This window comes from Rutidosis leptorrhynchoides, chromosome 1 (assembly GCF_046630445.1).
Source record: "Rutidosis leptorrhynchoides isolate AG116_Rl617_1_P2 chromosome 1, CSIRO_AGI_Rlap_v1, whole genome shotgun sequence".
Lineage (NCBI taxonomy): Eukaryota > Viridiplantae > Streptophyta > Magnoliopsida > Asterales > Asteraceae > Rutidosis > Rutidosis leptorrhynchoides.
Genome location: NC_092333.1, coordinates 336,372,431 through 336,389,583, shown reverse-complemented (window position 1 = coordinate 336,389,583; position 17,153 = coordinate 336,372,431). Strand labels below are relative to the sequence as shown.

The following is a 17,153-nucleotide window of genomic DNA, read 5'->3' as shown; positions in this document are numbered from 1 at the left end:
ATACTTCGTAGACATATGCACTTGCCAAGTGTACTTTCAGGGGGTATAAACGTTAAGTTAGTTACCGAGTGCCCACGGTTGAGCATATACTTAAACATACTGATTTGGATTACTGTTTTGAAACGCTCGTTGTAGCACTGAAATCTCGTGGCCTACTTACATTACTGTTATACTTAAACTATAGCTCACCAACCTTTGTGTTGATGTTTTTAAGCATGTATTTCTCAGGTGCTTGAGGTCGCTTCCGCTATCATACTAGTTGTGCTGTAGACACCCGCTGCTTAGAGTTGTCAACGCATGAACTACTTATCTTTGCATTCAAACATTTATACTTTTGAACTATGTAATGTAACGACCTTTGGGGTCACGTACACTTATGATTTACTTCTACTTAGCGAAGCATGCTTTTGAGATGTAAAACATTTGACGTTAGTTATGACGTCACCTTTTATTAATGAATGCAAACTCTTTTTGAAATCGCATATAGTACTTAACCTTGTAATGATCCTGTTGTTGATGGTCCGTACATGATATTTTATTACGGAGCGTCACATTTGGTATCAGAGCATTGGTTGTAGGGAATTAGGTTGCATTAGTGAGTCTAAGACCGACCCGAGTAGGATTCACTAATGGGACTAATCTACAACTTGCTAGTTTTCTTGTTTCCGGTGAACTTGCTGCATGCTGCTGCTTACTTTTACTGCTATATGCCGTATGCTACTATGTGATTTCACTACTGCATGCTATTATTCACTTTCGATTGCATGCTACTGTGTTATATTACTACATGCTACTATCTGCCTTTAGCATGTTACCTCGGTATAATACTGTTACTATTGCCATGCCACGTGCCGCTGTAAACGATCTAGGCCGCTGTAGTTGTTATGCCTGATTACGCTCTTTCTACCTATCTACTATCCATTATACCGACTTGGAGAACTTATCCTTCCCGGTTCAGATGTTTTCCTGAACTACTTTCCCACTCGTCTAACCCTAAGAACTAATAGTGCAATCCACCTGTTACTACTGTTCCACCATTCCAGAGATCGAAACATTACTTCACGCAATCTAGAAGATTGTTCAGTTGACACATACACTGTACGCTCTCATGACTGTCACTTAACTCTTTCATTCTTCACGACTGCTCAACGATCTAACGACACTTCTGCACTTAAGTCCCTACCACCCCTAGACATTGGATAAGTCGGGAGGACATCTCCTTTCACAAGGGCATAGTACCTTCTACTGATGCTCAAACACATCGTATTACTACTTGCTACACGTACAACCTGACACGAAACCCGGATTGAATATTTAGAAGGAACCTAACAACGTTACCTGAATCCGAACCTTTGAAGAAACTTCGGGACACTTAAGCATTAATACATGGTCTACGGAACCTACGCACCGACATCGAGAAACTGCGAGATTAGTTATGTCAATTCTATTTTGTTGGCACAGATAAAGCACTGTTAGATGAAATTTGTGTATAATTGGAAGTGATCACGTTACATTGACCATATGGATTGATATTGGAATGAACGTACAATTTATTATAATATAATGACGCCAGGCCAGGGTGATTATATTGAAGTAAATCATGCAGAAGTTCCAATGTTACTACATGAGGAATATGAGGTGATCCAGGGAAAATTTTGTTAGGAATTACTTGAGCGCACACATTGTAGCCTGTTAAAGGTAGGGAAGGAATAACCACGTAACTCAGATAATGTACAAGAGGGGCCTTGATTGCAGAATTGATAACCTGAAAAATTTATATTAGAGATCGACACCCTGGTCATTTAAGGAAAAAGTTCCCAAATAGGAAAAACTTTGTACTAACTTGTGGTAGAGCAATCGTTATCTCAGTTATAGAAACTCGCATGGATCCTGATTTTGGTTAGGGTACGTTTCATCACAACGATTTATTGTCTCAAGGCTGTTTAATATTGGAGCGATAGAAACCTTATATCTAAGAACCTTAGTGTTACTACTAATAAGCCATTAACAACCATGAGAGCTAAGTATTCTATAGGGCAAGCAAATGGTAAACTGAGGAAGATAGGGGAATAATTTAAGGTAGTACTTTAAGATTAACAGGTGGGTCATTTGGAGATGACCTCATATTAACCAAACTTAGGAGTTTTAATGTAATAGTTGAAAAGGAATAGTTACCTACGTACAGGCATATGTTATTTGAGAAGATTGATAGAATTTATTTTTCACAGTAGTACAGTAAGATTTGATTTGGGATGAACTTTAAGATTAACCTAGTACTCATCGAGCTAGGAAGCTTTGAGGAAATAGTTAGCACGAACTGACTTTCAAGGATGAAAGTGGAATTTGTTTATAATGAGGGAAAATTTATCCGTATACCTCGCAAGAATGGTGAAACTATTATGGGAAGAGATGTAGCCCGAGAACTGAACCTTATTAGTTACATGACAACAACTCAAAATCCCACAATGGAATTGGGAAGGAATTCATCGCTAAAATACCAAAGACGGTAAGATGGTTAGGACATCATCTGGGTTATTATTGACCGTCTCACCAAAACTGCTTACTTTCTAGCCATGAAAGAAACCGATACAATGGACAAACTTGCACAACAATACTTAAGGAAGATTGTATTCCGTCACTTCAGCAATTCAAAGCCTATATTGAAGACCTCCCAAGAATCTCATATTGATACTCATTCTTACGCAACTCTAAGTCCTAGCTTATTACGAGAAATCTTTATTCGGTGATAACCACAACATCATCCTTCTTACCTCGATATCCATCATACCCGTTCGAAATTTTCCTAAAATCAATGAGTGGTTAACTCTCATCCTCATACTCTCCCATTTGTATCTCACTTATAAGCAACAACTTCACACTTAATCATTTTTAGTCAAAGGACTTATGCCCTACTAATAGTCGTCAATCATACATAAATTCAATGGTTTTTATTACCTCAAATATCACTTCAAATTTTCAAAAGTCTTTTACTCGGTTCTCATCAATCTTTTCCAACTTGTATCCCCCGAAATATGAAAATTTTGTTTACCAAATTTTACACACATTATTTTACTGTGCTATCCTCTCAAAGCTTTATAAGAAAAATAAACTTATTTTGTTTGTCATTCATACAAATTTTCGAAATCATACCCATTATATATATAAAAAAAATAAAGTAAATGATTACCTATTTTTGACAAGTACATACGAAACTTCACTTTCACTGTTACAAATCAAATCCTTTATTCAAAAGATATCATACTTTGAACGGTACGTGTTGTACATAACCCTAATTTACTAAGAACTTCGTTTCTTCTCTTACCTTGTCACCATAAACAATTTCTATAAAATTTTCGTTGCTTATTTTATAAAACTTTTCGTGTTATTCGTATCCAAGTCATCATAAAGGCTTTATAACCGTCGAAATCAAGAGATTCATGTATATGTGATAAAGTCACTGACTACCACGTCATGCAAGGCCTTCGGACATCCACATAAACCATTCAAAACTATTGCGTCACCCCATGGATTTATTTCACCACACCAGTTAGAACAATGCTCTTCCTTACATAACTCTAAGTCCTAACTCATTCCAAGAAACTCTCATTTAGTAACATTAACACCATCGGTACTCTGACTTCATTATTAGTCACGACCTGTTTGGCATTTTGCAAATTCAAGAAGCGATTGACTTCTCATCCTCGTACTCTATCCTTCGTACCTCACTTTTTAGCAACGGCTTCGCACGTAAATATTTTTGGCCCAAAGACTTGTATCCTGATAATTACCAAAACTGCATTTATATCATTAGTTTTCATTACCTAGTAACTGGTCACCCAAGGATTCCAAGCTTTTCACTCAAATCTTTTCAATTCGTAACCTTTGAAATACGAAAAACTATGCTTATCAAAAAATTTTACACGTTGTTTATTTGTACAGTCCTCACAAGCTTTACAGACAATGAAGGTACTAAAAAAAAAAAAATACTTTTCGGTCACTTAAATGATTTATAAAATCATATATGTATAAATTTATACTTACCTATTTTGATACTAAGTTATATCTTCAAATTATTTAAAAACCGCTCCTTTACTGAGCTATTCAACTTAAGTCAAATAGTTTTGAGCAAAATGGTACACGTTGTACCTACTTCTAAATTTACTAGGAACTTCGTCCGTTTATGTGGTCACAACAAACGTTTAAAGGTTTTGCTTTTCAAAACTCCCTCGGTGGACTTTATTAAAGGCTTTCATATTATACTACACCATGTAAGGATCACACTTTCTCTCGCCCTCCGTTAGGAATGAAACCTACTATTAAGACCTTTGTTAAAAAAAAATTTTTTCTCGAGTCACTTTGGATGGCGGTTTTATAAAATTTGTTAGAAAATCTTTGCACCCACAAAAATGTTCTTTTAAAGTTAGACATGATAAAAACGCGAGCCGATAAATCAGTTTTCTGAGGTACACTCATTGGTCACCCTATCGTAGGAAAGGTACTAGGTGGATTACCGTTCTCAATACTTCACAGCGAATCACAACACCCTCGTAAACTTCATCTCTATGAATCAGTATGTTGAGACACAAGAATCATTTTCGGAGATTCTTTTCACTCGGAGTAAGCCATTCGTTAGGACCAAGGGTTCACGTATCTCCAAATTCGCGCATCCCCTTAAGTACTCGGATAAATTCAAAACGAACCACTCGAAGAGTTCACTCTCGTTCAAGACCACGCCTTTCGTGCGACTTTCTTTTGGAAGTGTAACATAAGAAACTTTGAGAGCCGATGAATCTTGTTACCCCATTGGAGGGGACGGATTAAAACATTTACGACACTCATGTGGATACTCTATATATTTCTTCCGTCATTGGTTGCAACTGTATGTTACTCTAGTTAACGTTAATCCTAACTTCAACATGTAACTGAAAGGATGAAGTTACATTGCGGAACCGTGTTTTCATTTCATCCAAGGATAGGTTCACCTGTAGTATGGTAAACTAGGTAGTGTCCCTCCTTTTTCGTTCAGACCGTCCTGAAGACACTATGAATAATTATGGCCTGCAAGTTCGGTTGGTCACCTTCAGCTAAAATTTCGATTCACTTACTCAAATGAAACGTTCTTAAATATTGAGTTCCTATGCCTATGGCCTCCTTTCGAAACCAAGGGGTTAGTAAAATCTGTAGCTAACGTTATCCATACATCAAATCGCATGGTTGTAATCACTATGTTTTCCATTCTACCTGTCAGCTTATATTACGACATACACGCTCAATGTTTTAGATGAGCTTAGGAACATTCATGATGCATTTCACGCATCCAGCTTACTGAAGATGCCTGTAAGGCTAAACACACCATCTTTCCTTCTTGTGGATATACATTCAGATGACATACTCCTGTTAATCAGAAATAAAATCAATTTGTTGACCTCTTAGGACAAGAGGCTTAAGTAACGGCATATACCTATTCTCACTTTCATACGCCGAAGTACCTTTCAAGGTAGATAACTTACTTCTGAGCCCACGGGTCTCACAGAACTATGATACGCTCCTTCTAATTCGAATACGGTACCATTGTTGGTCACTCCTTAAAATTTCGGGACGAAATTTTCTTTAACAGGTGGGTATTGTAACGACCCTGGAATTTCCAACGTTTATTTATTAATAATTATTATTAATACGTGTGATAAAACTAATGTACGTTATTACATTTACATGTTGCCATGATTGCCCGAACTTGACTTTAATTGCCCGAAACGTCTTTGTGACACCCGGAACTTGCACGAATAATATTTTCAAGTATTATTTACATTCATGATTAGTTTTATTAATCATTTTAATTAACTAAGGTTGTTGGTTAATTACTTGGGCTTTAAATGGATTAATTTGTTAATTAAGTGAACTTGGGCTTTAGTAGTGAAATGGACTTATGACTTTGGGCTTGTAAGCCCACCCTACCTTTTAAGTGGACTTAGTTAGCCCACTCTTGCATGTAAGTATAAAATTTGTTGGTAACTAGTTAGTTAACTTGTTTAGGAATCTAGTTAACTTGCCATTCCCATGTAAACACACCAAGTAACCAACTTTTGAAGCTTTACATGCTAGAGACCACCAAACAAAGCCCTCCCCCCTTGTGAGCTGCTGCTGGCCGAATGTTTTAGGCCTTGGGAGTGCCTTTTTTTTGTTTCATTTTATGTAATACTACTTCACTTGTTACACTCTCAAACACACACACAAAAATACTTCCAAGTTTTCTCTCTTTTCTCTCTAGTTGTAGTAAGTAACAAGCTTTAATTTCTCTTCTTTTTCTTTAACCAAAACTGAATTCAAACATCACATAATCATCATCATCTTTTGTTACTTGTTGTTGTTAGTTTGTTACATGTAATTGTTAGTTGTTCTTTACTTGTTACAAGAATAAACTTTCTAGTTTGATTCTTCTTATTTCTTGTATTTATCAAGAACACTCAAGAACATAACTTACTAGTTATGATTCTACATATACTTTCTTAAACAAGTTCATGTGTTGATTAAATTCATACTTGAAGTTCATGAAGTAAACTTTAAAGTTTACTTTCTAAAGATCAAACTTTGGTTTGAATCTTTAAAGTATGAACAACCATGAACCTTTTCTTGTTTATTTAAGTTTACTTCTTCAATTTATGCACTTTAATTTCATGTAGTTAGTTTATATGGTCAAGTACTACAAGTTAGTCTTGATCTCATATCTCTTGAACAAATTAAGTTAACCTTGGAAGTTCAAGAACACACAAATAAGTTTTCTTTAAATATAACTTTGGATCTAGACTTTTGAGTCTTGGATCTTCAAGATCAGACTAAGAACTATGTTCTACTACTTATGATCTTGATTAGTTAGTTAACTTTCAAGTTTATAGTTCAATATTTCTTTTAAAGTTCATGTATGTGTTAGATCTAAGACTTTGATGTAACTTTTGTTCATCAAACTACATGCAACTCTTAAGTGAGTTGTGCTTCATGTCTTAGACTTGCACTAGGGTTATGATGGTCAAGACTTGGTTAAGATGATGTAGATACATCAATGAGTTGTACACTTGAAGCTATATGCATCAAGGATGAGAACCATGATGAACATCAAGCACCAAGACCACCGGAACCCTTTTAAACTCACTGCTTCTGTCCAAAACCTACTGACCTGATGCTTCTGGAACAGACCAGTAGACCTGGGCTGTTCTAACCTTGATTTTTAGATAGAACTTTTCGAGTAGATAACTTTCCATATAGGACTCGTCTTAATCTGAGTTACGGTTTAGGATTTATGGCCCTCCGATCGTTACTATGTCCTTTAACGTTGTGCAGAAATTTCTGACCTACTCGCACTTAGACCGTCGCCACGGTCAAACCAAGACGAGTTTGCTTCTGTAAATTTTACCACACTTAAGGGACTCATAGACGGAGCCATGGCCACTGGTCTCACCTTAATTCAGTAAGGGTAGAGGCCGTGGTGACTGACTGAAATCAGACTTTGTTGAAAACTACTTTCATAAACGAAACTTACTTTACGCCTTTTGTTTGATGATGAATGATGATGACCCTTAAGACCTTAATTACATACTTTTAAACCTACTAAGACGATTTACTGACTTAGTACTATTTGACTTAGGTTGAGGACTTCGGACCATTTACTTGCACACCTTTCCCGACTACTACTTTACCGCTACATATCATTGTGAGTTATAGCATTCCCTTTTTACTTTAACTTATTTTGGGAACTGAGAATACATGCGGATTTTATGTTTTACATACTAGGCACGAGTACTTAAACTTATATATGTGTGGGTTATATAACGGCAGAAAGATTCCCTTTAGCTCGGTAACGTTTAATCATTGGTTTATGAACCGGTGAACGCGAATCTTAGATATGGATCCATAGGGTTTGACATCCCCACTCGGGCTAGTCGCGCTAGCATTTAACGAGTGTTTAATACTTCGTAGACATACGCACTTGCCAAGTGTACTTTCAGGGGGTATAAACGTTAAGTTAGTTACCGAGTGCCCACGGTTGAGCATATACTTAAACATACTGATTTGGATTACTGTTTTGAAACGCTCGTTGTAGCACTGAAATCTCGTGGCCTACTTACATTACTGTTATACTTAAACTATAGCTCACCAACCTTTGTGTTGACGTTTTTAAGCATGTATTTCTCAGGTGCTTGAGGTCGCTTCCGCTATCATACTAGTTGTGCTGTAGACACCCGCTGCTTAGAGTTGTCAACGCATGAACTACTTATCTTTGCATTCAAACATTTATACTTTTGAACTATGTAATGTAACGACCTTTGGGGTCACGTACACTTATGATTTGCTTCTACTTAGCGAAGCATGCTTTTGAGATGTAAAACATTTGACGTTAGTTATGACGTCACCTTTTATTAATGAATGCAAACTTTTTTTGAAATCGCATATAGTACTTAACCTTGTAATGATCCTGTTGTTGATGGTCCGTACATGATGATTTAGTACGGGGCGTCACAACATTGACTAAAGGTCATCTGCAACAACATACAAAATTTAACGCAAAAATCAATCACATTCTAGCCATCTGAACTTGTAACTCTAACAATAATTTTATTGTACATTAGGAAAATAACAACTCTAATTCATTGGTCAAGTATGTAAAACTGGTCAGAATTTGGAAAATAACAACTCTAACTCTAACTCAGTGATCAACTATGGAAAATAAATCAAATTGGTCAAATTTGGTAAGTAAAACTGATCAACTATGAAAACTCAAACTGATCAAATTTGTCAAGCCTAAGTGGTGTACAACTTAATTAATTGTTATATTTAAAAGTGTATTACAATTTGTTTTAGTAAAAAGTCAAAGTGGTCAAATGAGTTAACAAAGAAAATAAGTCTTAAGTGAATATTCACTATTATTATTATTATAGCATAACAAATTGCATTGCAGTTACATTAAAAAATGCATTTTGCTCTACACATATCCGGATCCTAGGGTTAGTCAAGTTGGTGAAATTTGGTAAGTAGTAAAACATGCTACATAAAACTGGACATATATGCTGAGTGGAAGTGGTCAAATTTGTCAAAACAAAGTGATATACAACCTGACAAAATGTTATATATAAAAGTATATGTTATTTTGCTCAAGTGAAAATTAACCTTTCTACAGTTTTAAAATATGACCCGTTTCTTGTATGTAACCCATTATGACACCTGTAAAAATAGTCCATGGCAACTACCTGACTCACTGCTACTTTAACATTCTGGCACCATTTCTTGTAGAGAACCAATTCACAACCTGATCGCATAAATAACTAAAAGACTATCCTATTCACAATTCACAACACATATTACAAATAAAAATAAGAATACCATTCTATTCACAATTCACAACCATCGTTTTCACAATTCACAACACATATTACAAATAAATAATTTAAAGACACTACGAACCAATCACAAACATCCTATTCAAAACACCTATTAGATAATAAAATGTTTCTTTAGTCCATAACTTAACAAACTATAAAAGTCTAAACAAACTTAAAATAAAAAAGTGAACAGACCAAACACTTAGTCATGTACAATATGATGATAGTATGAACCAAGTTTTCTAAAGATGATAAAGAGGGTCAGACTGACTCGAAGCACTTGCACTGTAAATTGGTTTAAAAATTAAAACATCTATTATACATGGTTAATTGAAAAAAAAATCCCTTTTTTTAATACGACCTAAAAATTACAACGGCGTCCGTCTCAGGCCAACATGAACATCTGAGCAGTAATGAAACGTATATAATGTTGTATAATTTATGAAATTCATGATAAAGCTAATCATACATTAGTATGATTAAACAGAATTGATTACCTGAATCTGATAATTGGTGCTGTATACAGATGAAAGCTTTTGACATATTTGAAACCAATAACCGCCGATGAATTGACAGGAAAATCAACAATCCGTAAGTTTTCTATAGACCGGACACCAAATACAGACAGATTACGCAACTAATGGTGGAAAAACCCACCGGAATCGAGAACCTTGAGATGCGCCGATTTTTTTTAAGAACATAGGAATTTGGAAACAAAGTTTATATCATTTTGTTGGTGATTAAATCGCCGATTAATTGGCTGTAGCGGCGTCATCTAAAAGTTTTTCCGGATTAACCAATCGTCGATTGGAAGGATTTGGGTTTGAGAGATGAACGTACAGAGTGATTGTTTTTTTTCCCGTAATAGATGGTACACATAAGAGTGTGAATGGACACGTGTCTTGACATTGGATTTAAGTAGTATTTTCATCCGGGTTTTTAAAAATTACACCCGGAAAATGGTAGTGTGGGACCATATCAGACTGACATGTCAGATATAAACTTCATGCTTTGTAAAAGGTAGAGAAGTTATATTTGAGTCAGCAATTAATATTAATATAAATTAATATAATTCATTAAAACAGTAATCCCCACCCTTAAAAGAAAATATTCTTTATTGATCCAAAGCTTCACATTTATCTGATGTGAGAATTCTCTGTCATGTTAGATTTAGGTGTTCTTCCTAAATTACCCTATAAATCAGTTTTACATCCGTAACCGTTTTGTTTTCTCTCCCTCAATTCAATATCTCATCATCGTCGCCTATCATCTTTTCAATTCACAGACACTAAATTAAGGATTCATTCCACATTTCAAACCATCATTAGTTGGAGTAGAAATTCAAAGCATAACATCCATTTTAGGTTTTTTGTGGCAAAATTAGGGATTTTCGTTAAATTGGGGTTTTCAGTTACTTCATGCCTCATTAACGATTTGAATTCGTTTACATAATCTTCACTGTCACCAAACTAAAAAAAAAGGAATAACGTTTTACCAGGTTTGATCTTTGTGTTACTTTTTATTGTTTGTGAATCTTTTAATAACATTTTAGGATTTTATTAGTTGATAATCTTCTACGGCTTGTAACAATTTGTTCTTATAGTGCTTCTCTGAACTTGTTTATAAATTACATCATTCATCATAAATTCTATCGATTCTATGTCGTTAAAAGAGCCGTCGATTTTGTATGTAGGTTACGCTATCTTTCAATAAATATTGTTATACTATGGAGTTCTAGAGTTCTAATTTTCTATCTTTATATGTTGGGTGTTTTTAACCTTCTTACAGATTTCTAGAATTAGGTCAATAAGAGATGATATTGTTAGCCCTCTTACTTGACATTCAAAGTGGTAGTTATCGCAGTAAATTAGAGAATTATGAAGTTGTAAAATTGGTGGATTCAAATTGTGGTTTTTATGGGGTTTCAGTATTTATACATGATCAACCGTAAGAAGTAGTTGTAAATTGTACCTGAATAGAATGGTACTGTTACCTTATTCTTTTTTTTTTTAGTGTTTTAGTTTTTTTTTTCTTCCCTTTTTTCTAGGATTTGATTTTTAGATAATATGAATTTTATATGAATTCCAGGTTAGCTAACTTGGGCTGACTCTGACAGATCTTTGATGTCATATCTGATGATGTAAAATTCAGGGTTGTTCGATGAGTTTGTGTATATGGAGGATCTTCTAAAGGACCTCAGATATCATGCCTCAAAAGTATTCTCAACTAGGGAAATATAGGTTTACATTAATTGAACAAAATGATTAACCATCATTGTGCAATATCTTGATGGATTGTTATCATGTTTCAAGAATGATGGATTTCTGGAATTTCTTGCAAACTTTGGAAAAGATCACTTCATGCCCACTATGTTTGTGGATTACAGGAAAAGTGTGAAACAAGCAATATCAAGAAAGTTATATGAACTAAAACACCATGAGAACAGGTGCTTATATTTCATTAACCAATATCTTCATTCATAGGGATGTGTTGATAATAATGTATTGAAGTGTTGAATGCAATTCATTTGGATAAAAAATCATTATTAGCTATGTTTCGATTTGGATAAAAAATCCCATCAATCATGACTGTAAGTCTGCTTTCCATTTAGTTAGTCAAACTAAGAATTCTAAGTGTAATATTAAAGTATGGGTTGTACTAGGTTTGGCATGTGCTAAATGAAAAATATTTATGTGTATTATTTACTCCGTACCTTGTTTTGAACTTCAGGGGTAAAGATAGCCAAGGAGAAAAAGTCATTAAACCACCGTGGACTCTGATGTGAGAGACAATGAGTAAGATATTAAGGTACACATCAATTTGAATTTGTTGCGTACACTTTATTTTTGTGATGTTCAATATTTTAGTAAAAATGCTTATGATGTTGTATATATATGTAGATATATCCATAATGATGGATGTCTCGTGATTTCATAGAGATGCATGAAGATGACTATATGGCTATAAAGGGACCCAAGGTAAACTCACTTCCCAATACTTATAATTTATGACATATGGAATTTTTGTAGTTGGTAGTGATAGTTTATTATTAATACATTGGTAAGGGCATTAGGTTCTTGCTCAAGAAGATTTGTTTGTTACAACACATCTTGGTGGTCACTCACTTGCTCCTTTGCCACTTGACATCTTGATTTTAGGGCTCTTAGGAATTTTTGTGAAATGACATTTTATGTAAACATATGATCAAAAGTGAAATCTGATGTCAAATGTCTGTACAAATTTGTTTAACCCGCTCAATATATTAGGTGTTTATTAGTCGTGTAGTTAAAGCTGAACTAATAATAGATGTTTAACTTGAATTTTTGTCAGTTATTAATCTTTTTTCACTACCTTGAGATCTATCTATAAATTTGTCACCGCATTACGTCCCTAGATTAGGGTCTCTAAAAATAATGACTAAATGGATTGTTCTCTGACTTCATCTTTTTATCAGAAAACGTGAGATCCAATTGAGGGTATAACTGTGAGGATGCTAGATTCCAGAACCTTCGACTAGAAAACAAATTAGTTTACCGGATTATCCGAACTTCGAAAACTTTGATAATATGGAAGTATCTGTGAATATTCATCAGTATATTTGAGAGTTTGTTTAACATTGCATTGACACATTGACAGTATCTCCAAGGTATTGGCGTGTTTGATAGCATGAGCAAACCTTATCCTCACCCATCAAACCATTAAACAACCTATCTAAATTGATATCAACTGCACATGTTCATTGTGACTATAATAGGGATCAAGTTGCTATTTTTAATGACATTATCAGTATGGGTACAATTTGCAGGCCTGAATGGTAATGTTGATATAGATAGTCCTTTATTATAATAAGTTGAAGGAAAAGTTTGTATTTCATGTGATTATGAATTCCTTCATCATCGTTACCAATCTCCCTACATCTGACGGGTTACAGGTACATAATATATCTATCGATTTGCTTTCAATTTTAAATACATAGGATTTATATGAAGATAGTATAATTAATACAGTTTTATACAATATTCAATTTGATTCCTGCCCGTTAACCAAATTGTCTAGCTCAGATCCACCAAAAGACGATGACGAGTGGGGCTCACGTTCACCTGAACCGAAAATTGAGTATTCCGGTAACGGAACTCCGGTTAGTAAGGATGTTAGTGTGGAGGATGATGGTAAAGTTGAAGACTTGAAGAGGTGTTTGGTGGATAGTGTTTATGGAACTGGAATGGGATTCAGTGCTTCGCAAGAGGAAAGGGCGGAAATTTTGGAGCTTGTGAATCTGTTAATCAGACAAATGCGCCAACGGATTCTGTTGAGCTTCTTGATGGGAATTGGGTTTTGTTGTAAGTACACACATTTGATGTTTATTTAAGCCTTTTTAAGATATTATGATATTTTATTAATATAAATTATGCAAGTAATGTTGGTTTAGTTTGAGGCTTACGGGTTTATTGAGTTATCGGAAGGTTGATAAGCTCAATTTGATAAGCTTAAAAGCCGATAAAAATGAGCAATTGGCTTTTTATAAGTTCTATAAGCAAATAAGCACAAAAATAAAGAAATCTATAGGGTCGGATTTGTAACGCGCTTTTGGTTGTAATTTACTTGTGCTATATGTGATGAATTGTTCCAACTTTTACTTAAAAAAAGAATGAGAATTGAGATTTTAGTTCCCTAGAATATCTAAATCCTTCGCATTTAAAGAGTTTAATAGACCAGAGCCCATTACAACCCCAAAAGTTATATAATCGACTTAATTTTTAGTTCAAGGGGATGAGTTACCCAAGCTATTATAATCGACTTAATTTTTAGTCCACTGGCCGATGTGGGATAACTACCAGAATATAAATTAATATTGATATATAGCCTATTAATATTGATAGTGATATAATTATTATATGATGATGGTTATGCGGCCTGGTGATTCTCAGAGTGCTTTAAAGGTGTATGATGAAATGTTTGTGAGAAATGTGGCTGTGCAAGGTATGATCATTGGCTATAAAATTTAAAGGATTTTATATGTGGCTACAGGTTTCTCGATTCATGTACTCTGATTTAGCGAAAAGGTTTGTCCAAATTCTGGTTTTGATATGTTATTTTTATATTACCAATGGCTGAACTGACATTAATAAGATCGTGGAAACCTAATTAGTTGACATATTCACCTTGAACAGTTAATAATAACACAAACCCTTATTTTTATTTAAAAATTAGGGTTATCCTTATTGTTATTATTATTTTTTTGTTATTGACGATTATCTTTGATGGAAGATGACACAATGTTGCTAATGAGAACAAAAGCTTTGGCAATCATACTGAATGCCTCAACGAGTTTGGTTATTTTACATACAAATAATTGTTAATTTTTAAACCTGAACATTAAATGCGCGTACCTTATCCTTTTTACGTTCCACTTACATGAAAGTTGTTGAACCTGAATGCATGGTTCGTTACTTTGAAGCCTGTATACTAAATTGTAAAATTTAGCTTGTGAAGTAAGCTATAGTATATTTGTCCAACTAATTTTGATTATTATTATTATGACCGCTATTAGTAACATGTGACCACTGATCAATTATATATACTTCATATATTCAAATCGCGCTCATTTAGATGATTGAGCTTGAAGTAGAAAAGTAATTCACAAATATACTTTTTTTCGTGGCCGCATAATATTGTGGGGGGTTAACAAGTTTGCTAATGCCCGCGATATAACTTCGGAAGTAGGCGAAAACATACCTATGGTATCAGACATAGCCAATAGTAAACAAAAGGGTGGGTTGGATGATATTTCATAGGGACCAATACATGTAATATTTTAGAATGAGATGACAGTTGTGGGTATGTGATGAGGAATACTTCAGTTCACTGACTAATATGAGTAACCTGTAAGTTTCAAATTTAGTTGTAATAGTATTAGGTAGATTGTTTTAGATAAATACTGAAAAATGTTCAAAAGTTAACTGGTTTATTTGCTTAATAATATGTAGGACATGTTAAAATGGTGTCGATTAGGGAGCATCATTTTAGTTTTCTGGTTAATGTAGTTTCGTTATCGGACACTTGTTTTTGATTAAATGTTCTTTTATTGATCAACGTTGTTGACAACGAATGTTCTTTTATAGGTGGAATTGATTCAAATGTAACAGTTGAGGTACTTTTGTAGAGAATTGCTGCCATTTTTTATCACGTAAACAATGTTTGTTGGGGCAAATCCAGTTGTAAATAGCTAACAGATTCAATCATATCAGTACAACCACTTAGCGCTTGTCAGTTTCCATTCAAATCCATTACATCGGCGTTATCGAAAGGTGGTAACCAATCATTTTGATCTATTTTATTTTATATCTACATTCAATCGAAAGGTGAAGACATTAGTTCTTTAGAGTTTCAAATAGAAATTGCAATTCTTCTTCTCCAATCTATTATTGTTAACCGGTGTTTATTGTGAGTTTTTTATTATAGATAAGTGTGATATTGAGATATATAGTGATGAGATTGCTGATGTAATTGGTCATTTTTGGAGGCGATTTTTTTCGTTTTCTTCTGATCATTGATTATGATCGTCTCAATTAATCTTTCTTGTTAGCTGTTTGTGTTTGTGGTTGTGTTACAAGGTGTGTGGCTATGGGAAAGAACTCTGGAGGGAAGAAGGAAAAAAGGATTGTTGAAACGGTACCTAGGGTTTTGCGGAATAGGAAGATTGGTTTTGGTACGACTGATTCATCAAAAGAGACTGAAGGATTGAACATAAGGCTCTCGAATGTTCGAGTGACTCTTCAGCAGAAGAGATTGGTGGCATTTAGGATCCACCAAAGTTAGTTGAGGGGGTTGATCTCAATGTCAACCTGATTTAATATGTGAGTGTGCACTCTGATTCTGTAGAGAAGGATGCTAATAATGAAACATTCGTTAGTGCAAACCATGTTGACGTAAAACACCATAACCATGCTGAGGGAACCTGATGATGGAGGTATGCCACCAGGTGTCCAAAAATCATATCTTAATGCTACTGTTGGTACTAATGTTTCTCGGAAAGTTAATTTTCGAAGGATGGATACTTCTTGTATGACAAATGATGACGAAGTAGATGTTCTTTCCTAATTTTTTGGAAGTAGTTCCTCAACTAAGTTTGCGTGCGTGCGCGCGCGCGCTGTGCGTGTGTGAAGGGGATAGAGTTCCTTAACCAAGTTATTGTATAAACTTCTACTGAATTTATAATTTGTTCGCTCAATATTGTGTAACCGTTTATCGACTATTTTAGTAACCATCACGTGTTTGGTGATGGTTGTTTACTCGTGGCTCAACTCAAGTCATTGATTCATATATTCTTTCTAAATGCCAATGAGTTTTGATTCATATATTATATACCTATATCTAAAAAGGCAAAGAACAAATGAATAGTACTATTCCTTTTTCACTTTTCGCAAACTTAACCCTCAACTTTTATTAAAATACAAATCGCACCCCCACTTTATACTCTTATTAAAATACAAATCGCACCCCCACTTTATACGTATATTTTTTCCCAAATTTCATAAACTTAACCCCCTAACTTTTATTAAAATACAAATCGAACCCCACTTTACTAACTTTTTTTTTACTAATATTCAATTTTCACAAACTTAACCCCTAACTTTTATTAAAATAGAAATCGAACTCCCACTTTATCCGTATATTTTTTTCAAATTTCACAAACTAAACCCCCTAACTTTTATTAAAATACAAATCGAACCCCCACTTTACTAACTTTTTTTTTTATAAATAAAACCCGAACGCTAAAAG

The 17,153-nt window shown here is 34.4% G+C and overlaps 1 long non-coding RNA gene across 5 annotated transcripts; it reads left to right on the top strand.

Annotated features, from left to right (window-relative positions):
• The first annotated feature begins 10,644 nt into the window (after positions 1-10,644).
• On the top strand, positions 10,645-16,729 carry LOC139870349 (uncharacterized). Of its 5 annotated transcripts, none has more exons than XR_011766543.1 (6): positions 10,645-10,869; positions 11,523-11,817; positions 12,102-12,179; positions 12,272-12,349; positions 13,177-13,302; positions 13,433-16,729. It is a non-coding gene; the product is annotated as an uncharacterized lncRNA (long non-coding RNA). The 5 variants fall into 5 exon arrangements; XR_011766545.1 differs by having other exon boundaries at positions 13,177-13,711; positions 14,300-16,729; XR_011766544.1 differs by having other exon boundaries at positions 13,177-14,434; positions 15,494-16,729.
• The last annotated feature ends 424 nt before the right edge of the window (positions 16,730-17,153 follow it).